Raw genomic sequence first — 27,537 nt, 5'->3', positions numbered from 1 at the left:
CCTGCGCATGCGCCGAGTGTGGAGAGTGGGGGTTGATCCTGCGCATGCGCCGAGTGTGGAGAGGGGGTTTGATCCTGCGCATGCGCCGAGTGTGGAGAGGGGGGGTTGATCCTGCGCATGCGCCGAGTGTGGAGAGTGGGGGTTGATCCTGCGCATGCGCCGAGTGTGGAGAGGGGGTTTGATCCTGCGCATGCGCCGAGTGTGGAGAGTGGGGGTTGATCCTGCGCATGCGCCGAGTGTGGAGAGGGGGTTTGATCCTGCGCATGCGCCGAGTGTGGAGAGTGGGGTTGGTCCTGCGCATGTGGAGAGTGGGGGTTGATCCTGCGCATGCGCCGAGCCCAGATCTGTTGTGTGATTAAGACCGGAAGTTCTTAGTTGTGCTTGAGACGGCAGTTCAGTGCTCTGCGCATGCGCAGTGGATGAACCCTGCTTCCTGGTCAGCTTCCGCCGGACTCCGGGCCTTGCTGCTGACCTCTGACCCCAGGGCCGTTGCCGCTGCAGTGAAGAGCAGGATCCCTGCGGGGTGAGTGAGGCGTCATCACTGTCTCTTTTTTATATGAAAATGATGATGATAATATTCCACGCCCGGTCGTGGCCGCCGCTTTCATCTCCTCTCACAGAGTCTCCTCCTGGGTCATGTGGGGGGATCTGGGCGCCTGGAAGATGAAGAAAGTACTTTAGTGCTGATAAGTGAAGACTTCCACCGAGTGTCGTTTAATACAATTAAAATACTTCTTTTCATAGGGCTTCATTAACCCCACCACTGCTGTGGTGATGCAGCATAGCCCTGGCCCAACCTGCCCCAGATGTCAAATAGAGGAAGGGGATTTACTCCACATGATCTGGCACTGTAGACTTATCCAGCCTTTCTGGGAGGGAATGGTAACCATGAGCAGAACAGATTGAGGCAGCCTGATCTATCCAAGTCCTCAAATGGCACTGCTAAGTATCCTAGAAGATGAAGGGGGCACAGAGGCGAGAAGGTCCTGTAGAGATTGGGGTTGGTCCTGGGTAAGAGGGAGAGTCTGGAGACACACTACTACATCTGGGACAAAATGGGTAGAGCACAGAGAAGGGGATGAACACAAGATATACAAATATATAGTACTTGAAGGCAGGAGACTGTTCTACCAGAGGCCAGAGTCCACTTTACACCACAAAGAGAGGATGGCAGTCATGAAAGTTTCAATTTGGAGCATTGCAGCCACCAGTGCTCATTGTTTGGTAACTGTGTGTGTTATTTCATTCACTGTACACAAGATAACAATAAGAAACGAACAAAAAGAAAACCATAAGGGCACACAAATTGTTGTAATATCCGGACTCATATTGCAGCTGGTGTTAACTGTTTTTTACAAGATACAAACTCGAAGTATACTTATCACTCCTAATATCGGGGGGTACAGTAATTGTTAATGCAGTGTATGATTGTTTCCTACTTATCTGGATGGGGCAAGACAGACAGGTTAAAGATGTAGGGACCAGGGGTCTAGAGGCTATGGCGGTATTGCAGGCATTTCCCCCTGCGATGGCCGCAGAGTACAGATCAATAGTATCTTTTTTTTATTTTTATTTTTTATTGCAGAGTCATAGGGATCCATTAACAAACACTCGGGTAATCCAGACACTGGCCACAAATAGCGCATCATACTCTCAGCAGATAGATACACGGCCATTTAGCCCACACCCCGGAGGTAGGGCGGCGAGTTTTGGTAAAGCGCTGTTGGTGTAAACCTACATATATATCTGAGCATTCAAGGGCATTCCGAGCATCTGCTTTTTTTCTCTTTTGCTAACCCCCAATGAACAAGAAAAACACAGGTTATATGCCCCCAGCAGTGTACATACAAAACTTTGCAGCTGTTACACCCCCCCCCCGCCAGTGCCAGTGATGCCCTTCACAATTCTGAGTCACAAATCGCGGGTATCGTACGATAGTCCACAAGTCCAGTAGCGTTCAACACCCTCTCTGTGTAAATGTCCCATTTGGCCTGGTAACCAGTTCCACACCCATCCAGGGAAGCCCTCCCTCACAGCCCCCCATCGAACCCATGATAGTTTCTCCACTTCGACCAAACTCTGCGGAATTTTTTGGGACATCCCCTGGCCTTATAAGTTACCCTCTCGGCTGCCATGTAGAGATCTAGTCCTCTTCTCCATTCCTCCAGGTCCGGGGGGTCTGGCGCTCCCCAGTACTTTGCGATGTCCCTTTTCGCAACCACCAGTGCTAAGACCAAAAATATAAGAAGTGGACGTGTCAAATCTACCTCGTTGGTCATGCCTAACAGTGCCAACTTGGGATCTTGTGGGATCAAAGCCCCGAGGACCTCCCCTAATTCTTTAAAAACCCGGGTCCAGTATGTTTGTATTATAGTGCACAACCATATTGTGTGGTAGAAATCCCCTACTCTCTGATGGCATCTAAGGCAACGTGGGTCCTCTACTTTCCCCATCTTGCATAGCCGCTGTCTGTCATAGTAGGTTCTATGGAGTACATTCAACTGGATCAGTCGCAGTCGGGACTTGATTGCCACCTCCCGGGGACGCATCAGCACTATTTCCCAATCCAAGTCCTCCATCTCGCCTACCTCCGCCTCCCATGTGGCCCTGAGCCTCGCCAGATCCCCCAGCATGTGGTTAGTTAATGTTTTATATGTCAGGGAGACCGCCTTATCCGAAATCTGCTCTTGAAGGAGCCTCCCCTCCAGAGGTGAATACTCAGGAATATCTATGAGCGCGATATTTTGGGCCTTCCAGGCATGTCGTAGTTGTAAATATTTAAACTGTTGTGTGTCGTGGAGCCCGAAGTCTGACTTAAGAACTTGGAAAGATTTGAGCTCCCCCTTGGCAATTACATCCCCTATAGTAGAGATGTCAATGTCTTCCCACCTTCGGAAACCTCGCAGTTTGTGCAGATCCGCCAACCACTGGCAATGCCACAATGGCGTTTGTCGTGTGGGTTTCTTATCCCATCCCATGCGTCGGTTGGCCTTCGTCCATGCAGAGAGTGTTACGGATATGGCCGGGAGGAGGGGAGTTTTTCTAAAGGTTCCATAAAGATAGCATAGTAAGTTTTTGGGCGACATTTTCGTCCGTTCCAGAGCGTATGTCGGGTGGTCCGCCGGGGCATGAAGCCAGTCGTTTATTGGCGTTAGATGTTCCGCCCAGTAGTAGGCCTCTAGGTTAGGAAGCGAAATCCCACCGCTGTGCTGATGTCTCTGGAGCGTGGACAGGGCCACCCTGGCATGCTTGCCCAGCCAAAGGAAGGATCGCACATCCGCATGGATCCTGTGAAAGACCGACGTCGGTATCGGATAGTATTCGTTTTGCAGAGCATATAGGAATTTTGGCAGTGTGACCATTTTATACATGGCCGCTCTGCCCAGGAGTGTCAATGGGAGCTGTCTCCACCGGTTCATATCTGCTACCGCGTTAAGTATGATCCATTCCACGTTTCTACAGAACGAGAGGGTCTCACTCACGGTGATATAGACCCCGAGGTACTGGAAGCCCTCGGTAGTCGTCAGTAGGTTTTATGGTAGGTTCCCCCATCTGTTACGACCCCCAGGGTCATAAAGTACTGATTTGTGCCAGTTTATTTTGTGTCCAGCCATCCCTCCGTATCGTTCTATTTCTTGGGAGAGCTCTGGGATCGAGGTTACTGGTTCGGTTACATAGAGCAAGACATCGTCTGCGTATAGCGAGATTTTTTCCGGTATCGAGTCCGCGTCGCTGCTCGTAAAGCCGCGAATGTCATCGTTTTGCCAGATCCTGGTGGCAAGCACTACTATTGTGAGCGTAAAAAGGAGGGGGGACAGAGGGCACCCCTGCCGGGTGCCTCTCTGAATCTGAAACTCGCGTGAGAAGGTCCCGTTCACCCGCACCCTGGCTCTCGGGGCAGTGTAGAGGAGCTGGACCCACCGAATGAAATTCGGCCCGAAACCAAACTTATGTAACACTGCGAAGAGGAAGGGTCAGTTTACCGCATCGAACGCCTTTTCGGCATCCAGGGAGAGGAACCAATGGGGGTCGCTGCGGTCCCGTACTTCTTGTAGCCAGTTATGGGTTCTTCTAAGGTTTAATTTAGTGGCTCTATCTGGTAAGAAGCCTGACTGGTCTAAATGAACCAGACCTTTTATAACTGCTCTCAAGCGGGCTGCCAAGATGGTTGCTAATAGTTTCACTTCCGTGTTCAGCAGGGAAATGGATCGGTATGAGGCGCAACTCTCTCGTGGTTTGCCCTCTTTATAGATTGGGACAATTGTAGCCCTAGCGAGGTCTGGAGGGAGCTCTCCCTCTTCAAGGGCACCAGCAAAGAGGCCCCTAAGATGGCGTGACAGAAGGTCTGCCGCTCGCTTGAAGAGCTCCGCTGGGAAGCCATTAGGGCCCGGGGTTTTGCCCGGTCTCAATCTGGCAATGGCCTCAGTGATGTCATCTACCGTTATATCTGCCTCTAGGGCATCCATGGACTCGGGGGGCAGGACTGTGGCCTCTAAATACTGGAACGCCTCCTCTGTGGTAGCAAGTTCACGGGCTGCATAGAAAGTTTCAAAATGTGTGCAAAAGTTTCAGCTATCTCCGCATTAGTGTTGACAGTAGCGCCATCCATGGCTTTTACACTGTCAATCCACCTCGCCGCCCGTTCTTTCCGGCTGAGCCACGCCAGGAGCTTCCCCGACTTGTCCCCTACATCGTACAACCTGTGAAGGGTGGCAAGGGACTGGGTCTTCGCTTCGTTGGTTACCAGTTCCCTGTATTGTTTCTGAGCATCTAGAAGCCGTCTAAGGGTCTTGGTGTTTTTACGGGTCAAATAGTCCCGTTCCCCCTCTAGGATAGCCTGTTCTAGGGCGGCCACCTCTGCCTGAAGCCTCCGTCTTTCTTCACCCAGCCTAGAGTTTATCCTGTCCCTAAGTACCGGCTTTAGGGCTTCCCACAGAGTAACACTTGAGTCAACCGTACCTTCATTTTCTGCCAGATATACCTTAATGTCAGCTCGGATGCCTCTAAGTATGGTCGCGTTTTGCAAATCCCAGGCCACCAGACGCCAAAAGCCCGTGTGTCTGCCCTGGTCCCTTCTGAACCTCCTGGCTATAGTCCGGGAAGATCATTATTGTTGAGTTTTCCAGTCGGATCTCCCCCTTTATTCTGGCCTCTCTGAAGATCAAGTCTCTATCGGCGAAGTTGAGGAAGCGGGCGATAACCGGCCTCGGCCTCGCTCCCTCAGGCGGTTTTGCCAGGAGGGCCCTGTGCGCTCTTTCGATAATAAAGCATGGGGAGAACTGCACATCTGGGAAAGTCTGTAGCAGCCAGGTGCGGAGGAATGACGCCATGTTCGTCCCTTCTATACCTTCTCTAAAGCCCACGAAGCGCAGGTTGTTGCGTCTTGCCCGGTTCTCGGCGTCATCCACCTTCCAGAGCAATTGGCGGTGGGAGGCCTGCAGCTCCGCCATGTCTTTTTTCAGGGTGGAGATCGAGTCCTCGTTCTCGCCAATCCTTGTTTCCGTCGCCGTTACTCTGTCAGACAGCTTGCGGAAATCTTATCGAAGTAGTGTCACTTCCGAGCCCACTACCCCGATTTTGACCTCCAGCGCCGCTCGGGACTCCTGGATATCAGTCCTAGAGGCCTGTGCGGCCTCCAGCAGCATCGCCGTGTCGGTCCGCACCCCAGGCGTCACTGATAGAGGCTCCGTCTGAGGCCTTGGCGCCGCGAAGTTGTCCATAGGTCCTAGTTTCTGTGTCTTTCGAAGCGTATCTCTCTTGCCCATGGTTGGTCGCGGCTCTGGGGTAGGGCCCCTCTGTGTCCGGGCCTCTCCGCTGTTCGGGGCGTCTTACGACTTGCCAGCTCTTCCGGCGTGTGCCGGTCGTAGGGTATTCAGTCTCGGGCCCCTCCGACCTCCGCCGCTCACCCCCGCTTCTAGTGAGGGACAAACGCAGAACCTCTCGGGGGGTGACCCCGGCCGTATCGGTACCCCTATTCAGGCCTCTTTAGGCTGGGCCGATACCCTGCAAGAGGTCGGGTCAGTCCCAGAGGGCGCGCAGATGGTCACCCCTAGTCCAGGCTCGGACGTCACGGCCGCCATCTTGCCCGCGGAAAGGTCTTCCCAAGCTCTCAGGCCGAGTCGGCACCCCTCATGCAGTCAGGCGCCTCTCCGCTTCGAGGTCAGGTGCGCCGGCTTCGGGGGTCAGGGTGCTTTCGTTTCGGGTGTCTGGCGCCCCGGGAAGTGTGTAATTTGTCGGATTTTGCGGCAGCACGGCGGGAGCTCCAGCGCCGCACGTCCTACTTGGCCATGCTGTTGGCCACGCCCCCCAGATCAATAGTATCTTGGTTGTTCCTTATTTGTATTTCTGGTTTGATCACAAATAAGACATTGGGTATGAGGCGTGTCCTGCAGGTTTATATGCTGCTAGTTGTAAGGTGGGAAGGGTTTGTTGTACTGCCTATGGGGGGAAGAGTTGAGAAACGGGGTAGTTCTGTTTATATTACCTTTTCACCGGGTATGTGGCAGCACATGTGGTTGGATGATAAGTGTGTCATGGCAATGTATGTTGCTATGTCTGAGTACTGTGCCGACCGTAAATAACATGAATGATGGCTGAGGCAACATTTAAAGTCCTGGTATGGAATGTCAAGGGACTGGTCTAACTTGAGAAAAGGCGGAGATTGTATGGATACCTTAAACAATATCATGTCTCTGTCGCCTTTTTAAGGGAAATGCATGTTTGGGGAGGGGGATTGCATTCCAGGTTTGCATAGATGTTGGAGGGGACAATTATTTGCTACCTCATACTCTGGGTTTGCACTAGGCATCATGATTTGGGTGGCTCCGGGGGGACATGTGACATGTGCTGGACCCAGTGGGCAGATGTATAGTTTTGTCAGAAGTCCTGGATGGACGAGACGTCTGTTTTGTGACCGTGTATGCTACTAACCTTGATTGTCCACACTTCTTTACTGCTGTGGTGACCCCCCCCCCCCCACCCTCCATTTCTTACCACAGACTTACTGCTGGCAGGCAATTGTAATTGTGTGTTGAGTGGGACATTAGATCACGAGCCCCCAAGGGTAAACACAAAGCCCTGTATGACTGTCCAGCTGAGGGAGTTGATGACATGACATGAGATGACACGTGTATTTGTAAAGCGCACTTTCACAACTACGGGTATCTTGGCGCTGAATAACAGATGTTTGTTGTTACCCAACTCAATGGTACTCATTTTATCGACCTCAGATGGATGAAAGGATGGTCCGGGATGAACATATTCATTATTCATTATTACCAAGAGAACTGGGGTAGTACTAGCAGCAGGGCACACGACTGGGGCGCAATGGAATTGGTGCTTAAGGGAGTCTGCCTACTCACCACATACGGGGTGAGACAACAGTTGGTACGTGACTTGGAAACAAACGAAGCCAAACTCTATGACCTAGAAGAGGTGATCCCGTCTCAGCCCCTGAGGCTGGAGGAATGGAGACACACTTATTGTGCTGTCCTGGATGACTGACACAGGCTGGAAAAATATACATACACTTCATACCGGCAGAGGCTACGTGATGAGAGGGGCCTAGCTGGCTAGTCCGATGAGGCAACAGGAGTCCCGAGAACCAGTATTGGCCTTAAGGGATGCTGGAGGTAAATAAGTCAACTCCCAGGAGGCTGTAAATGAAGTGTTTAGGGTTCATCTTGAGAGGGTGTATGCCAAAGGGGATCACATCAGAGGACTGAGGGGTGAACTTCCTGGCAGGCTTGAATCTCCCCCGGTTGGGGGCAGAGGAGAGAAAAGCGCTTGAAGTAGACAGAATGGAAGAGGAGGTCCTAGCATCACAGAGACGTCCGAAACTGGGAAAACTACCGGTGAAGACGGCCTGCTGACCAAATTTTGGTCATAAATATGCTGATACAGTGGTGGATAAACTGCTGAAGGTATACCGAACTTAAATCCGCAGTAAATCTGTCGTCGTAGCACACTGGGGAGGCATTGGATATTAAACCAAAAAATGAAAAAGCGACACCCACAGTGGTTTCTGCGAGATCAGAAGATGGAAAATGTTAAATAATATAAATATCTGGGCGTAATTTTGGGCTCAAAAGGTTCTTTTAAACAACAAAAAAAGGCAATTAAGAACAGAGGGGTATCGCTGGCCATTGCACTAAAAAGCATCAAGAGCAAAATAGCTGGTCCAAATTTAATCCCCCTGCTAGATGTTCTACAAGCAAGATTACTGCCATCGATAACCTACGGTAGCGAATGTATGAGAGGGAGAGATGAGTCCACCTTAGATAAAGTAGTAGCAAAATCAATGCGAATAATATTCAGTCTACCACCGTACACCTCCCCAGCACAATTAAGGCTTGAGTTTGGCCTACAGCAACAACAACTAGCACGTAAAGGTGCCTATGTAAAATGCCGGCACAAAGTAAAGAGTGCTGAGCTGGGCACCCTGAATACTTATCTATGGAAGGAGCTGGAAAGAGATAAGAACAGCCCTGCAATGGTCTATCTTCAGGCAGCAATAAATACTCTTGCGTTAAAAGACCTTTGGGGTGCAAGCTGCACGCAAAAATGTTTCAATCGGCTCGTTAACAAAACTGTTAAGATCTTATCCCTAGAAGAAGACAAAGCAGTAATAACTGGGGGGACGCATGGATGGTTCGTGATTCAGAGTTACACCAGGCTGCAACCACAGGCCTACCTAGGTACTGGCTTCTCTCGGGCGACGAAGGAAACCTTCTTGCAGTTGAGGATGGGGGTAATACCATCAAAAGAACATCTACCCCCTTGGAAACGCTTGGATTCCAACATAAAGTGCAGACTCTGCACAGAAACTAAGGAGGATGTATTGCATTTGCTATGCAGCTGTAAAGCCCTTGATACTGAACGAAGGAGACATCTAACACCGCTGTGGAACCAAACACTCCTGCGAACCCGTCGACAGGCATTGCTGGCCTGTTTTAACAGGGAGGACATTCAATTAGCTTGCAGACTGGTTTACTTCATGAAGTCAGTAAACATTGCACTAAACCCAGCCGTTACTCTATGAACTGGGAAAAATATGACCAGCGAAAAATTCCGACAAGTAAAGAACTTTTCACTAGTGAGTGTTTGTCTGAGTTTTTGACTTCCCTGCTACTGCAACTACAAAGCTACCCACGGACAGTGCCTCACAGGTTTCATTGGGTTTTTTACTTTTTCTCATTTAAGGCCAGCACAAGATGTACTTTTGCACACACTGATTCTATTTCATATTTATTAATATTGCAAATTAAGAAATGTTTTTATACTAATGTGATTGTATGAAATGTCTAATTTTTTATATTTCGTTTTTATGTACTTTGAATGGTGTTTATTAAGAATTTTTAAGAACAATTGCAAAGATTTTTATTAATCAAGCAATAAAGAATTTACCTTACCTTACCTTTGGGGAGGCATTCGGCCTCTCCCGTTGGGGTCCAATGATGAAGCATGTCACCAACCAGGTTGGTGAGTGAGGGCCTTCTATACAAACCTAGTAGGATTTGTATTCCTTTGTCCATGCTTTCTTGGTTGTGATTACCGGAACTACACACCCTTTTTTGTGTTTGAACTATACCGAACATAACAGCATAAATGCCTCCTGGATACTATGCGTGAGGTGCTTGTGGTGCTGGTACCAAAACCAGTTAAGATAGTAGAGGAGGCAACGTCTTACAGTCCACTGTCTAGGTTAAATGGATGTTAAGATACTGGGTACTCTGTTGACTTCCTTGCTGCTCCCGTATTTGCCCACCCTTGTCCTTGAAGATCATTGCAGGCTCATCCCTAAGAGGAATCCCATGTATACGCTGCACAGACTGTTCCGCGTAATCTTTCCCCCTGATCTGCGAGAGGGTTCCTATGCGCTGGCATTACTTGACATAGAGCAGGCGGTGGCATGGGAGTCTCTGTGGCAGGCCTTGTACAGAATGGATTTTGGGCCAAACTCCATTTTATGGCTCAGGCTGCCTTACGCTGGTCCAAGAGCTCGAGAGTGGACCGGCGGCTTTGTTTCTGTAGACTTTCTACTACACGTAGCATGTGACAGGGGCGTCCTCTGTCGCTATTGCTATTCGCAATGGGGCCACTGGCAGCGCTATTGCAACAGAGGATGGAACCCTGGGGGGACCAGGTGGTACCACTATACGCTGATGAGGCTCTAGTATATTTACGGGATACGTTGGAGTCTGTCCTAGTGTTGACTGCCCTGGCGGAATCTGAAGGGGTGTCTGGACTTTCTGTTAATGCCCAGAAATCTTGCTTGCTGTCGCTTGGAGTTCTAGCATTAATGGGCCCGCAATACTCCCTGCTTTTGAGCTATCATGGCGTAGAGAGTGTTTGCGTTATCTGGGGATTAGGATAGCTAATGGGAAACGCATTTCCTAGAGCTCAAAATAGCCAGAGTGGTTGCTGGGCTATGAACCTCGGTCAGGTTCTGCAGGGATCTCCCCTTACACTGATGAGAAGGGCCAGCCTATTAAAAATGCTGATGTTACAGCTGTGTCTCTATGAGAGCCCCCAACGTTACTTTAAGGAACTGGATAGCACAATACTAGACCTCCTATGGCCCACAAAATAGGACTGACTATGTTAAATAAAAAACGTGGTCGTGAGGAGGCATTGAATTTTCCAATCTCTATCTTTATTATATGGCCGCCCACCTCCAAGATGTAGTCCATTAGTTTGAAGAGAAGGAACATTGGGAGACGAGGTTGCTGAGAGACTTGTGCGGGAGGTACGCCCTTCCGGAGATGCTCATACACCGTGCACGGATTTCCAGGAAGTACCCGTTCTTGATTCAACAGATGGGACATATCTAGGAGCAGGTGTTTACAAAGGTTATTTGTTGCGTGCCTTATGCACGAAACATGCTGCTGTGGGTTCCCACACCATTTGCGAACATAGCAAAAAATGTCAATACAGAAATGGCAAGAGGGGGTCACTGATGTCCTGGGTGGCCTGTATTTGGGTGGTAATTTATCCAGTGGGATGACGTGGTCGACTTGTAAATGTAAATGTAAATGTAAATGTACATGTATTTATATAGCGCAAATCACCAACCGAGGTCGGTATCTAAGCACTTGCTTAGGGAACCCGTCCTGGTATTCCCCTGTGAGATAACCCCGGTAGGGTATCCACAAGGTGAAAGCCAGGCATCCCGCCACGAGGGGCCGGTGTGGAGATTAAGCAAGCTATTGCCCAGAGTCGCAGAGTGTGAACCCGTGAGTCGAGTAGGCACCGGAGCGAGAATTATCGAGTCCGTGGAATTTTTGAGCCCAAGACCCGCCGAGGCGGGGAATTGAACCCTGGTCCAGGGCCGATCTCAGCTTCCGGGTCTGCCGCCTCTAACCCCTGAGCCACACTTCTCCACATGTTCACTTGTTCACTTTAGGGCATGGGCAGTACTTTACAATTACAATATACAAGTGGCGGATTTGCTATAGCACGATCAGCACATCACAGAATAAGATATCTCCCTTGTTGTGTTTATAAGCAATGTCAATTTGTATAACTTTGTTGGAGTGCAAGCCCGATGTAGTGCTCATCCACCTTTTAGCACCAATCTACGATCCCCTACCCACTCACGGTGAGGTAGAGTGTCATATACAATTTACAAACCACCACCAGGGCACATCCTTTTTAGTCACTGTTATCCAATGGGCATCCAGCCAGGTCAAATCCAATATCTTAATTGTTCTTTTGATCCAAAATATAAGTGCACAATGTTCATTGATATTCAGTGTTCAGCCTCCTTCCACGTTTCTTTTCCCAGGAAACGCGGAAGGAGGCTACTTTTTCCGACCTCGATACACGCGTAATGGCGTAATGGCGATGGAACTTATCAAGGCTCCATACAGCGCGTCCAAACTTTGAAATACAATACGTGGTCGAACTTAATAAGGAATCCGAAACTGAGAGGCTTGGAGGTACAATGACCAAAGATCTTCATTAATTATTGACTTGTGATACACATGCTATTCACCTAAAAAGCAATTTGCCTTGAAAAAGCCCGCGGAGGGCGAAACGCGCGTCGGCTGTGACGGATGTGACAAGAAAAATATTAATAAAAGAACACTGAATATCAATGAACATTGTGCACTTATATTTTGGATCAAAAGAACAATTAAGATATTGGATTTGACCTGGCTGGATGCCCATTGGATAACAGTGACTAAAAAGGATGTGCCCTGGTGGTGGTTTGTATAAAGTACTTTACAATTAAACAAGATATCAATCCCAGCGCGCAAGATATGGCCCAGCTTTCCTAAAGAACAATTATCCTCTTACACTGAACAAGCTGCTGGATCTGGCTGGAGGACAAAAACTTATAGCCAAACTTGTAGCGCATTTTTATAGGGCATTATGAAAGAACTGAACGGAAATAACCCCAAAGGAACACAGTAGATGGGAGCAGGTGTTAAGGGGTGAGCTAACGTCACAGGAAGGGCACAGGATACACATGGAGATGCGCACTGTGAGCTCAAGTGCACGCTTTAAACTCATACAGAATAAATGTGTACTCCAGGCAAACCTTTCTCCCAAAACCCTGCATGCTATTTATCCTTCGCAGTCAGACAGGTGCCCGCCCTGTGGCACACCAGAGACAGATTTTCTGCATGTAGTACGAAGTTGTGCGGTTATGGCGTCTTTTTGGAATTATATTCTAGGAAATTTGAAAGTGGCAACCAGATGGGAGATTGTAGGCACACCTCTCGAGTTATTGCTGGGCTTTATCCTAACTACTGTAAAAAAATAAACTTAGTCGCAAATTCCTGATGCTAGGGATGGTGTTGCCATTAAATGGATGCACGCACACCCACCAATTATGCAGAATGGCTGCGAGAAGGGTCGAAGAAGTAAGGATGAAGCATGCGGGATGGAATGAAAGATTGGAAGAGGACTTGGTGGCATGGAGACAGATGGTGTTAGACCTACGAAATGGAGGGGTTGAGCCAACAATGAGGAAGTATAAAACAAAAGGGGGCGATAAAAAAGGCTTACTAACAAACCTGGGCAAGGAGCTACAATGCTTAGCGCAAACATCGGGACACTCTGTGTCACAAAAAGGATGGACACCAGAATCTTTAACCTAGTACTACATCCGTGCAGCACTGAAGAGTGCTACGACATCGCCACATTACTGGGGTGGATCCTCCGCTAGAGCGGAGAGGGCCGCCCACTGCTCCTGGAGCAATGAAAGAAGGGAAAAGAACACGATAATAACTCTGCCATTAACATTTTATTTTTTGTAGCTAAGGGGCTCGGTTAGAGCAGGGCACGGCTGGGGTCACAAGGGGAGGAGTGGTGGGCACACTTTAAGTGCACACTTCTATTGGGCAGGCCGACTTGGGCCGGCCGAACAGTCATGCACACTTAGCATGTTCCCCACCAAGCTGTAATGCACAGCCTGGTGGGTAACATGCACAGGCTCCCAGTCCCCATCTGAGCGCCGAATCACGCTGCTCAGATCAATCGCAGCGTTGTGATTGGCTATGGGGAGCCTGTGTGCTTCCTACTTCCAGGACTCACCAGGAAGAGACGCAATGACGGAACACATACAGCAGCTGTGAAGAGGTAGGTGTTTTTTTATCGTTTTTTTTTTCCACGCGCTCCCATACCCCCGTTCTCTGCCAGCCGCCACTACCACATCTCTATTGATAGAAGTAAAAACATTTAACTGCAACAACGCATGAGCTAATTGGAGGGTGGGGTTATTTGAAAATGTTTGAACAAACCCACTGGGAAATCATCCTGTCACTCCATGTAATGTAATGTAATGTAATACGTTTCTTGTATAGCGCGGGCTACACTCCAGTAAGCATCTTTGCGCTTTTAGAAAGAGAACCTGAGACCGGGGGTCTGGTGGATTGGTACAGTTTAGACTAGGAATATACATTGTGTTTCGGATAGAGTATAGATCCAAGTTTTGAGGGTCTTTCTAAAGATGGATTCAGTGGGGATTAGGCGGAAGTGTGGTGGGAACGTGTTCCAAGCTTTGGAGCCTAGGACTGCCAGGGCTTTCCCTCCTCTCGTTTTGAGTCTAAACTTGGGAATGGTGAGGAGGTTGGCAGTTTGGGATCTAAGACATCGTGAGGGGGTGTAGTGTTTGAACATACTCTGTATGTAGCTAGGTCCTTTCCCATTAAAGGCTCTGTAGGTGATCAGGAGTATTTTAAAGGTACCCGTTTGTGAATTGGCAGCCAGTGCAGGATGTTCAGTGCTGCTGTGGCTGATGTTCTCCTTTTCCATCCTAACACCAGTCTGGCTGCGGCGTGCTGCACCATTTGTAGTTTGTGGCAGATTTCTCTGTTGGCCCCTGCATAGAGGCTGTTGCAGTAGTCGATGCGGGAGGTTATAAGGGCCACTGCAACCATTTTCCTTGCTGAGAGGGCAATCAGATCGAAGAATTTTATGAGCCCTTTTATAATGTCAAAGCAGGTCCCTGCTACGGCCACTGCTTGCTGTTTGAAACTAAGGGAGGGGTCGAATTTGATCCCTAGGTTTTGGACTGAGAGGGCAGTATTGGGGGGGGCAATGGCATCCTCTGGCCACCAGGATTCGGGATTGAATTGGTTTCCTTTACCAAAAGATAAAATCTCAGTTTTACCGGAGTTACACTTAAGGTGGTTCATGTCCATCCATTTGAACGTCGCTTTAAGGCAGTTCTTGAGTTTCATTTCAGCTTCACCGGTATTGTCCTCCAACACCAGAATGAGCTGTGTATCATCTGCATAAGATATAGTATCTATGCCATAAGATGATATGAGGGAAATTAAGGGGGCCATGTATACATTAAAGAGTGTTGGGCTCAAACAGGAGCCCTGGGGCACTCCTGTTCCTAGCAGTTTTTCTTCTGACCTATATTGGCCTAAGATGACCACTTGTCGTCTATTTGCTAGGAAGCTTTTAAGCCAGCTCAGCACATTTCCGACGATCCCTGCCGCGGCTAAACGGTTTATCAGGATGGTATGTGACACCGTATCGAACGCCGCGGACAGGTCCAGCAGAACCAGGACTGCTTTCTTACCCTGGTCTAATGCAGCTCGAAGAGTTTCAGATGTAAATATTAAGGCTGATTCGGTTGAGTGCTGAGCTCTAAAGCCTGCTTGATTGGGGTGCCAGGTGTTATTGGCCTCCAAAAAAGCGGTGAGCTGTTTAACTGCCTTTTCAGTCAGTTTACAAAAGGTAGGAAGAAGGGTAATGGAGCGGAGGTTTGTGAGGATTGCAGGATCAGGTAGTGGCTTTTTCTGCAGGGGCTTTACTGCTGCGAGCTTCGATTCTTCAGGGACTGAGCCTAGGTTAAGTGATGAGTTAATGATATTGTTGATAAATGGATTTGCGATGTTAGTTCTATCATTATAATAATGATTATAACATTCAATTCATTGAGAAACCAATACAATAATATATTAAAAGATGACTGTGAGAACCAAAAAAACATGTTACCTCACTTACGTGGGTGGCCCGAATGACCGCAACAGGAAAGAGCCCAAAAAGATGCATCAAAATGATCTATCACAGAACAACCTGTTTTTACAAGAGGGGTATCTGCAGCCATCTAGGGAAACTTGCCAAGCTCAGACATTCAGAAAATTAGACTCCAGGGGATGTCCAAGCAGGTGTGGCTTGCTTGGATCCTTCAACGTTTCTTACTCCGAATCCCCTGCAAATCTCAAATTTAGCTAGCAAATCACATTTCTGAGTGGGAGAGTTGTGGGATCTCTGGCCCAGCATAAATTTCTACCACCCAGCAGACCCTCAGCCCTCCTGATAAAAATGATATTAACTTGTATGGGTGGACCAAATGCCCGCGAAAGGGAAGGGCCCAAAACATGTTTATTTAACACTTTTGCTTATTGGCTTTTTAGGTCGAGTCTGAGCAAGCGTGCATGCGCTGCACTGCGAGACTTCTTGTAACTGCTCTGTGAGGGTCTGACTCCTCCCACACATTGGATTGGCTTTTGCGCGTGTCTTTCAATAACGAAAGAACACAAATGGCTAAAGGCGGGTGCATGTCTCACCTGTTTTGTAATGGTTTTGTTCTCAGGAGCGAGCAGTGGCGTGCAGGGTGGCAGCTGCATTCCTCGTTCTATTTCCTTGTTTTGATTGTTTGCGGGCAGGCGCTTGGCTTTCGTGGTTTGCTTGGAAGGGGTCAGTGACCTCAGCGTCAACACCAAAGCAGACGTTTCACCACTCATCTGAAGAAGTTTCTGAAGGTCGGTATAATATGCCCTTCTCGCTTCCCCTGCCTTCCCGTTTCTGGAACTGCACACTGCCCAAAAATGAAAAAAACGACGCATGAAGCAGATAATTATGTAGCATATTGATTTTTCTGAAGCAATTTGTAGTTGTATGGCAAGCTGGGTGAGCTAGCATCGACCATTAGGATTGTTGATAGAAAGTACAATACTGTCAGCGTTCGATCTCGGGTGTGTTCTTTCTGGAATAGGTGTTTGCAGGGCTATAAGTGAGCCAGGCACTGCCAGTGCTCAGCACCGACAGTTCTAACAAGCATTTGCAATGCAATAGGTCTTACATTTACGCAAGTTTGACCTACTGGCATTGTAAATGACAATGCTTTTATTAGGTCGAGCCTGGCGTACGCAGCACGAAGCACTGTCGCCAGCGAGGCTTATTGTTCTCTACTTGCCTTGGAAGTAGGACAGGAGATGGGCACGCGCGGAGCTTTTGGTGATTTGAGCAGGTGTACGCGCATGTACAGCCATGCGCCGTGCACATTTCCTGTCCCGCTTCTTAGGCAAGTCATCCTCCTGCAATTTTGTGAACGCACACACACACGCATACACCCACACACACACCCCTCCCCCCACTGTACAACTAAGTCAGCCTCCTGCAATCGCTCCGTGCGCGCACACACGCACACACCTCCGCCACAGTACAACTTAGTCAGCCTCCTGCAATCGCGTGCACACACAACCCCACTTCCCCCCCACACGGTACAACTAAGTCAGCCTCCTGCAATCGCTCACGCGCACACACACACACCCACGCACACACTCAATCCCCCTCTCCCTGAGTGAACAGGTAGCTGGCCTACTTACTCATCACTCTAGAATCGCCGTATTAGGTGATTTTAACTACTGGTTTGACGATGACCAAGCTGGCCCTCATGCTACTGAACTATTCGAAACTCTGACTAGTCTTAATCTGACTCAACACATTACCTCACCCACCCATGCTAAGGGTCATATTCTTGACCATATCTGGACTCATAACCTCGTCCTGTCTTGTCCAATTATTTCCCCTTGTCCCTGGTCGGACCATCACTTGATAGAGGTCACTATCACAATTAAAGGGAAGATCAAGTCTCCCACCCTTCCTGGTGGACTGTGCCGCAAATGGAATTCCTATGACTCCCAGGGGTTCCTTGACTTCGCGGCCAACACTGAGGTACCGGGTTTTTAGGACCCGGTGGTGTCAGGGAAACACCCACAGACCTCTGGAGTTCATCCTGTTTTGGTCCACAGAAAGACAGAGTCTTCTAGGTGATGTCAAGGATCGAGTTTATTGGCTGCAACCAGTAACAGGTGTCCTAGAAGTACAACAGCGTGGAGCGCATGTATGTTCTCAGGAGACTGCTCGTTTTTACAGAACCAGCCTTCTCTTTTTATACACAAATATAAGCTTCAGGCAAAAATTCTTTCTTTTACAGTCCAACCATATACATATTTTCAATACAAAGAGAAAGCAGCTGCACAATGGCAAACTCATACTTTAGATTGTCCAGTTCGTGATGGATTACCCAGCAAGGCCCAGAACTTCCATCAGATAGAGGTGAACCCCTAATAAAATCGGGCACCTCCTCCTCGTAAAACTAGTCATAAAGAAGAAACAGGGACAGGTGTGTGTGAGATTAGCGTAGCCGGTATGTGATGAACGGTTTATAACATGCTGTGCCTTGATGCTAATCTCGCTCGGCCATTGGGATGAGAGCTGCCCAAACAGGTTCGGCTTGAAGCAGTGGAGTCAGCTCGCCCAGGTCACCGAGGAGTCAAAAGGTGTACGTGTCCTTTCAGATGGGATTCAGCTTTGGTCATTTTGACTATGTAAGGGCAACCACAAAATGGATGCCGCTCACAAAATGGAACCCGAGGGTTCGAGACGAAAACTGTGATTTAAAGGTGAATGCGTCACTCGGTCACGACGCAAATGCACAGGTATAACGTCTTAAGCATTACCGGTCTGCCGATACCAAATACGACATGGTACGATGATATTTTCTGACACGAGTGTAGAGCTTGGCTACCATATAACAGCAGGGTCCAGAATTTTCAGTACCACAGACCCTCCTTTTGCCCTTATATAGGCAATAACCTAGGCTCATGCTAGTCTGAGTCCAGATCGGTGTGCATAAAGTCATTGAGATGCTGCTGTAGCATCATTCTGTTACTTAGTTCATCTCTTGATACAGGCTTCCTTACACATAATGTAGCGCATAGACCACATATTGCAGGAGCGCACTGTACACACAGGCAGAACACAAACAGAATGGCTAAGACCATCCCGATAAATATCAAAGCTTTCCATCCCCAGGCAGATATCAGTTTACAGAACCACCCTGTTAAAGACCAGTCCCCCTCGTCCATGTGAATTGATTCAGCGATTTTATGCAGTTTGGAGATGGCCTGGTATACGGTCGGGGCGTTATCGGGGATGAAAATGCAGCAACTGGATTGGATCACCCTACATACCCTTCCACGGTCGGCAAGTATGACATCTAGGGCAACCCTGTTTTGAAGAGTCATAAGGCGGTCCGACTGGAGCTCTGCAGTCAAGTTACTAAGGGAATCAGCCGTTTCGATCATGGCCGATTCAACTACCCTCGTTAATTGACGAATGTTCCTGCTGTTCACCATGGGCCCCCAAAACGGCAGAAAACCTTTTGCGAAATCTCCAAACTCTTGTTCCGCAGTGTCGTCTTGACTCACGACACCCCTAACTGTCCTTGTCTGGTGATAATCTGCCTCGGCCGTGTAGGTGGGTGGCAGCAGAAAGGAGATGGAACATGTGCCCGAAAAGTCGGGAGGCAACCATGTGTATGCTCTATCATGGCAGGTGAAGTAGGTACCCTTAGATGCTAGGAGTGAAGGGGAGGTCTGAGATGGGAAAACATAAGTCTCAGTACAGACACTCTTTCCTAGCTGAGCTCTGGGGTTTTTGCCATTTCCCTGCAGGCAAAGGTGACCTTGGTGGGGTACTATCCAGATTGGGGAGGATTTTCTTGCTTGCTGGCTTTTACTCAGGGAAATTCCATATCCCGTGACATTCCATCTACTATAAGGCGTCAATTCATCCCTGGGAATCGTTCTATACGTGTCGATGTCCCTACTCATATTTCTGATTCCGGCCACTAATGCCTTGTTGCTCGAATTTCTTCCTGGGGAATATGGTTCAAGGGCAAACAGGAACATCGTTTGAAATGCCCACAATGAACCACAGTAGCTAAACCGCAGGACGAAATATGGGATACCCTTATCTGTCGTGTGTGGCATAAGTCCACAGACCCAACAATTTGTTGTGTTCATTACAACCTGTTGCTGGTGTAGGAGCTGGATGAATGAGTTATTTATGAATTCTAGTCTTCTGGCAGACTCGTGTTCAGGCAGAGGGTGAAAAGAGTGCGGGGAAGCAGTAGGAGGAGGTGTGGGCTGGGTGGTGTGTGTAAATGAAACTTGAAAAGTGAACAAAGCATAGCCAATCAAAAACATTATTATGCTACACAACAGGAAAATGCAGATTACTAAAAATCGTGTTTTCGCCATCACAGTGCATATTCTCTTTTCAAAGTTCGGTGATCTGGCAGGTCTCTCCACCTCGGGAAACTCCATCCTCTAAGTTGCTGCCCGCGGCGGGAGATTGATTCTGCTAAGGAGTGCTTCTGTTAGTTTAGGGCAACTCCCTTAGACCAACCAGAACTGTCGACCTAACCGTCTCCAGCTGCACTCCGAAGACTGTGGCAGCCGCGGCCCTAGCAGCAGAACCGGATGGCAGTTCGAAAATCAAAAAATGAGCAAGTTTCCTGGATGAGAGAGCTGCACAATAAAAATAAAAATATCTTTATTTGTCTTTATTTGTCCATAATCATAGATCTTGGCCTCAAGTTATAACGGTTTCGACCAGATGCTGTGTGATTCAAAAACAGGAGTTCAGGTTCGGTGGTGTCCAGTCGTATTGACGGAGGCACGGCTTCTTGTAAAATGTTCTTGTTTTCTTTTTCGGAGGTAGTTTCTTTCAAACGTGCATCACTGAAGGGTAAGAAGCGAGGCACAGTCTCAGCCTCAGAGTCAGCAATTCCCTCCTGGACCCATCGGTCATAAGGCAAAGGTAACGGGACCCTCTTGCAATGGGTCCCGTGGATCCAGGTCTTCTTTCCTTCCACTCGGACTGAATATCTTGTGGATAGGAGAACTAGGTGAGGGCCGGTCCACCGGGGCTGATCATTCCTCGTTCGCTGGAAGTTTTTCACGAGGACATATGTTCCAGGTGTCCCGGAGCTTCAGAGGCCTGAGGTAGACTGTCGTGAACCTGTTGGTGTAAAACACGCAATTTAGCCGTCAATTCATACAGATAAAAGTCAAAATATATAATTCCCTTTGGGCGAATTATCACAAACAGGCAAATTATTGCCAGTATGCATACATTCAACAATAGGCAACATAAACTTTTAGCATGGAAGCAATGTACAAAATATTCAAAATTTTATAGAAAAAGCACAATAAAAATTAGATCTGCACAGTTTATTACCATACAATATAATTAGTTAAAAAATGGGAAACATACACAGAACAGACATTATATACAAAATAAATCAACCATTTCAATAAAAAAGGAGGTACAGGCTAAGGATTAAATTCCGACAGATACAGAATTTTCCTTAATTCGTTTTCCTAGTATTACTCCTTGAGCATCGACGCGTTTCGGTGGTATAGTTAATGTTTAACCACCTTCATCAGGCACAGAAATGTATGTTTCCCAATGTTTCTGAAATTTAAACAAACCAAATCTTAGTACTTTTTAGTGATATATTCACATTTTTATACACAAAAAAAGACCCTATGACATTTAAAAAAAAAATATAATGTATGCAAATATCTACATCCATCAATCATTGCTTCCATGTTAAATGAACAGACAAAATACATAATACATATACATCATAGCATTAGTTGCAATTATAAAGATATCTCAAAACAGTCTCTAAAGATCTCTCCAAATATGAGATTCTATGCTAAATACCATACATAGTGAACATCCTTAAACTTCCAAAAAAAACGGGGCGCTACCCTTCAGATTTTATCATTAGACAAGAGAGGTGGCCATGTTAGAGAGAGCGTGATACACCACCTACCTCAAGAGCTATGTATCGCACAGTATCGGTCAGGGGTACTCTGCCTCCTTCCCAGTCTCACAGGGTGTTCGTCCAGCGAACTATCCCTTCCAAGTTAAAATGATAATCTTCTCTACATATAAGAAATGGATAAACAAAGTGTTTTAGTGTCAGCACCCACCATATTTTTTAAGGGGTGGTGTTTACTGTCGCACTCTTAGACAAGATAGTCCACATCTCTTAAGGTTTTTCAATCATTGTTATTAACTGCAAGGGAGCTCACCTCCAAATATGTCTAGATGATCCTAAACGGTCAATCACATTAGTATTCTACGTAGTTTCTCAGCTGCTTAGTACTCCACATATGCCACTTATCAGTGCATATATCTATGTGAGTAATCAACAGAAAAAGTCATTATGGGCTCTGCCTACTTAAACACACAAACGTATATTGTAAGCACACTTCCCCAATATACTTACATAACAGTGCAGTGAAAGTGCCTCACACGCGGTATAGGTACGGTCATTCAGACTCATACAATTGAGGTATGGATATTCCCTAAACAGTGGAAGGAGAGTCCACACATCAGTTTTACACCCTGTTGAGTGTCACTTCGATACAAAAAAACTTTACCAGAGCCAAAATAAGCCAGCGTAGAGAAAGACGGCTTACTTGTTATAAAGCTTTCACCGAATGAATTAATCATTTGTTGCGCTGGAAATCTTGCAGCTTGTGATCCCTGTTAAATACAGACGGATAACACAAGTTATGGTCTTTTAATACATTACATGGCAGTCACATTTAAACGCTGCGCACTAGTGAGTAGCGCTGAAAAACTTTACAGCGTACAATCCCTGTTAATACCATAGGCGAAAGGGGCTTGATGGTAATTCAGCCGCTCGCTTAAAGACAGGCATGATACTAGGTCATTCTGCAAAGTTTGCAGCGTGTACCTCCTGTTAGATATACCGGCGGATAATGAAAGGCAGAGGGATTCAATTCTACCTATTCCGCTCGCATTCAGACGAGCATACCCTACCTCTTACCTATGGCGCTTGACGCAAAGGCATCCCGCGTGTGGACAAATTGGCTGGAGTCGGCAAACACTCCCCTATTCCAGTCACTGATATAAATACACGGTAAAAACAGGAAGTGCCACAGATCTTCCTGTCACGTGGCCACCACTGTTATCAAAACAAACAACGGGTTCTCTCATGAAAGCCGAGCCAAAAAATACTCACTTTCACCCGAGTGTCGACACCGCCCGCAGCGTGAGCAGTGCCTATTGTAAACACGCGTAGTAATTGCAAGATATATCCACCTTGCCAAATGTACGTTCTCCGCTAAAATAGGAAGGGGAACGATATTTTTATAAAAAATCGAAATTATTTCTATTACTTTATATGGCATGAGTATATAGTATTATAATATTAGTGGCTTGTAGAGTGGTAAGATTCTGTTACAGAATTCTTCGGTATATACATCTTTGGAGTGAATAATTACTATGGATTGCAGCTATAGTGTTTGATCCTATGATTCTACGTGTATTCTCCCTTTATAATTCTATTATTCTATAAATAACCAATCCCTATAATATCCAGCATATCAACCCAGATCCTTACTATCAGAAAATGGCAAGGTAATGCAGCTCTTGTATTTTCTAAAAAGTTGACATCAAAGGGGAACAATTACACAGCCCCAATAATGCGGTCCCACTCCTCTCTCGAATTCAGACCTCTTCTTACAGTATCGAGATATGAAATGTACCACTGCTCTCTCTCCTTTCTTCTAGAGACAATATTGCCACCTCTCTTGCCAATTTTAATTTTCTCCAAAATGAACCAGTTGAACTCTGATTCACCATGTCTTTTCTCTAGGAAATGGGCAACAATAGGGGCAGTAATCTTTTTTGTTTTTATGGCCGATCTATGTTCCTGTAGCCTTGTGCGTGCCTCCCTCCCTGTCTCTCCAACATAACTGAGGCCGCATGGGCACTTTAAGAGATAAATAACGTTTTTGCTTCTACAGTTGTTATGGGTCTTACATTTGACTGTCTTGGCATTACAAACAATTTCTGATCCTACCATACACTGATCACAGATGTTGCACATCCCACATTTGGTTGTTGCAATTACCCTTGTGCCATCTAGTGTTCTTTGGTTATCAACCATCTCATCTCTGTATGTATGTACCAATAGATCTCGTACGTTTTTGTTCTTTTTAAAAGCAAAAAGGGGTTTCTCTAAGGCCAATTCTTCTTCATGATTTAAGATATGCCAGTGCTTATTTACTACATTTTTAATTTGGTTGCTCATATTGGAAAATTTGCTGACAAACACAACTTTGTTTAGGGGATCTTTCTCTTTTTTCACATTCTGAACCAGTGCATCACGGTCATAGAATCTCGCTCTCTTCATAGAGTGTGACAAAAGTTTCTTCGGGTATCCTCTCTCTCTAAATTTTGTTTTAAGAACATCTGCATGTTTGTAATAATCATTAATGTCAGAACAATTCCTCCGGAGACGGAGAAATTGACTGAAGGGTATACTTTCCCTTTGTGACTTGGGGTGAAAGCTGGAGTAGTGCAAAAGCGTGTTCTTAGCCATTGGTTTCGTGAATAATTCAACAGCCAGAACACCATTGCAGTTTTTAATAGAGATATCTAGAAAGTCAACCTTTACAGTACTGTATGCTGATGTAAACCTCAGATTTGGATCACCTAAGTTAATCCATAGGAGAAACTCTTCCAGAAGTTCAATGGAGCCTTCCCAAATGAAGAAAATGTCGTCTATGTAGCGGTACCAGCCCGCTACATTTTCGAAGAAGGGCGCCATTTCATTGTCAATATGCTTGGCCTCAAAGTTTCCAACATACAGGCATGCCAGACTCGGGGCACAGGTGGCCCCCATGCTGGTCCCCTTTAATTGTCTGAAATACTCATTTTTAAATAAAAACACATTGTTTGTCAAAATCAACTTCACACAGTCAACTATGAAATCCTTGTTTGCACCCCCAAGGTCTAGATCTGTTAAAAGTCCATCTATGACCTCTATTGTGTCAGCCTGTGGGATATTTGTGTAGAGAGACTCAATGTCAAGGGTGACCAGACACTGAGTCTCTCCACAGAATGGTTTGCCCTCCACAATTGATATGATGTGTGCTGAATCTCGCACATATGATCTTAGGCTGCTCACAAGTGGTCGTAAGAAGTGGTCCACATATTTACTAATGGGTTCTAAAAGTGAATCTATGCTACTCACAATGGGTCGCATTGTTGGATCCAATCTATTCTTATGGACTTTAGGTAAGCCATAGATGGCTGGAGTTTTTGGTTCAAGGTTGTTCAGAAAGCGGAATTCATCTTCGCAGATAAATCCCGCCTCCCTAGCTTCCGTCAGTAGCTGTAGGCATTCGTCTGCCACTCTCTTGAGACTATTCTCAGTGGTACGCACGTAGTGTTCCTTCACATTAAGCAATTCCAGCATCCTCTGCTCATAATTGCTTGTGTCAAAAACCACTACTCCACCTCCCTTGTCTGCCGGCTTTATAGTAAGAGACACATCTTCCTTTAGTCTATTTAGCGTTTCTCTTTCTATTTTAGAGATGTTGTAAGATTGGGATATATTTTTCCTCCCCAGAAGTTTATGAATCCCACTCTCTACAGCGGTCTCAAAGGCTTCTATATTTTTGTTAACCATACTTAGTGTTGGTGTGAATTTTGACTTCGGTTTAAGCCCAGAGACGTTAATGTGGTCTCTGCTTTCCCTATTCTTAAAGAATCTTTTTAATCTGATTTTTCTAAAGAAGGATCGCAGGTTTTGTATATAATGTCTGTTCTGTGTATGTTTCCCATTTTTAACTAATTATATTGTATGGTAATAAACTGTGCAGATCTACTTTTTATTGTGCTTTTTCTATAAAATTTTGAATATTTTGTACATTGCTTCCATGCTAAAAGTTTATGTTGCCTATTGTTGAATGTATGCATACTGGCAATAATTTGCCTGTTTGTGATAATTCGCCCAAAGGGAATTATATATTTTGACTTTTGTCTATTGTGGAACCCTATCCCTTTGGTCCTGGGGTCCCTCTCTCTTTTATTAGAAATTCATACAGATAGTCAAGCAGTACAGGATGTTCAATCTCAGAGAACCTGGTGGGCCTTGGCACTCCCCATATGTTGGCCGGGCGGCCGAACACAATTTCGTGGGGACTAAGTCCCAACCTAGAATGAACAGTCGTTCTTGTGGATAGGAGTGCCAAGGGCAGAGCGTCAGGCCATTTAAGACCTGTGCTTGCTTGGATTTTGGCCAGTTTCAGTTTTAAAGTGCCGTTGTAGCACTCTACTAGTCCAGCTGATTGGGGGTGATTTGCAGCGTGGAACTTTTGTTGGATGCCTAGCCCTTCACATACTCTCTTCATCACTCGTCCCACAAATTCACTCCCATTATCACTCCAGACCATTCTAGGCATTCCAAACCTCGGGAAGAATTCCTTGACAAGGGCTTTAGCTGTAGGTAAGGCAGTGTTGTCTTTTAGGGGGTAAGCTTCTATCCATCTAGAAAAGGCACAAACAACAACGAGTACGTATTTCAGGTTGTTGCACCTTTCCATGTGGATGAAATCTAGCTGCAAAACCTCGAACGGATACGTAGGAGGTGCAAAATGACCAGCTGGAGTTGGGGTTCCCCTACCAGGATTGTGTTTCAGACATACCATGCAATTTTTGACCACGTTCTCTGCACACTTAGGAATTCCAGCATTTTGCCATACTGGAGCCAACAACTTGCAAATCCCTTTCGCACTGATGTGTGCCATTCCATGAGCCATTGTAACCACTTCAAGCACGTACGCATCGGGTAGCAACCATCTCTGATGCTCTGACAATTCAATCCAACAACCATTCGCATCCATTCTGCCTGTACTTTCTCTCCACATGTTCAACTCTCTCTCTGTAGCCTCAGACTGAATCAATTTCACACATCCCTCTATCTGGAACCCATCTCGCCGGACCCGCAACATACATTCGACTCATCACATTCCTTGTAGTTTCTTTCGCGACTTCATCCGCAAATGCATTTCCATGACCAACATCATCAGTCACCTTCTTGTGAGCACTACATTTTACAATCGCAACTTGTAGAGGCAAGGTCAGTGACTCGAGAAGCTCATTTACTAGCTGACCATGCTGGATCTTTGTACCATGCGAAGTCAGGAACCCACCTTCACGCCACAATCGTCCAAAACTGTGTGCCACGCCAAAGGCGTATTGGCTGTCCGTGTACACATTCACTCGCTTTCCTTTTGCCAACACACACGCTCTGGTAAGTGCAATCAATTCTGCTGCTTGCGCAGAATTGTGTGGGATACGTGCAGTTTCAACAACCGTGTGCACTGTCGTTACAGCATATGCTGCAGTTTTATCACCATTCGGCAACTTGAAACATGAACCATCAACCCATAGGTTATCATTACATTCAGGGAGAGGAGTGTTCTGTAAATCTACTCTCCCTTTTGTCTCTTCTTCAGTTCTAAAACAGCAGTCATGTTGCTCGACCTCATAAGTCTCTACCGGAATGGGCAATAACGTGGCTGGGTTGAGTGTGTCACACCTTTTAATGTGTATGTGACTTGCTAGCAGTGTCAGCTCATAACTTGACAATCGAGCGCTAGTTAAATGCTGTGTCTTTGTTCTGTTTAGCAAGATGTCTACTGCATGTGGGACCATGACGATAAGCGTATTATCCATTACCAGTCCAGCAGACTGTCGAATACAGACAGCTGCTGCCGCAGTGGCCCTCAAGCAACTCGGCAATGCCTTAGCCACCGGATCTAGAGTCGCCGAAAAGTACGCGCATGGATGCTGTTTGTCCCCAAAAGGCTGTGTCAGGACTGATAATGCACAACCATCCTTCTCATGGACATATAATGTAAAAGGCTTACTGTAGTCGGGGTTACCCAACACAGGAGCTGAACACAATGCTGCGAGCAATTCAGAAAAACTTTTCTGACACTCTACAGACCAAGGCACAGGATTAGGTGTATCTTTACACATTAATGCAACCAATGGGTTGGCCATTAAAGAAAAATTTGGAATCCACTGTCTACAGTACGATGTAATACCCAAGAAATCACGCACTTCTCTCTGTGTTCTTGGCACACTTAATTTTGCTAT

At 46.7% G+C, this 27,537-nt stretch overlaps 1 protein-coding gene across 1 annotated transcript in view; it reads left to right on the top strand.

Moving 5' to 3' along the window:
* Positions 1-396: 396 nt before the first annotated feature.
* The window catches only part of LOC144764033 (uncharacterized), a 56,379-nt gene continuing 29,238 nt past the window's right edge, over positions 397-27,537 (top strand). Inside the window, exon 1 of the mRNA XM_078650172.1 lies at positions 397-523. The gene's annotated coding sequence lies outside the window, so the exon portion shown is untranslated. The remainder of the gene's footprint in view (positions 524-27,537) is intronic.

This window comes from Lissotriton helveticus, chromosome 6, assembly GCF_964261635.1.
Source record: "Lissotriton helveticus chromosome 6, aLisHel1.1, whole genome shotgun sequence".
Classification (NCBI taxonomy): Eukaryota; Metazoa; Chordata; class Amphibia; order Caudata; family Salamandridae; genus Lissotriton; species Lissotriton helveticus.
This window is presented reverse-complemented; position numbering and strand designations above follow the sequence as displayed.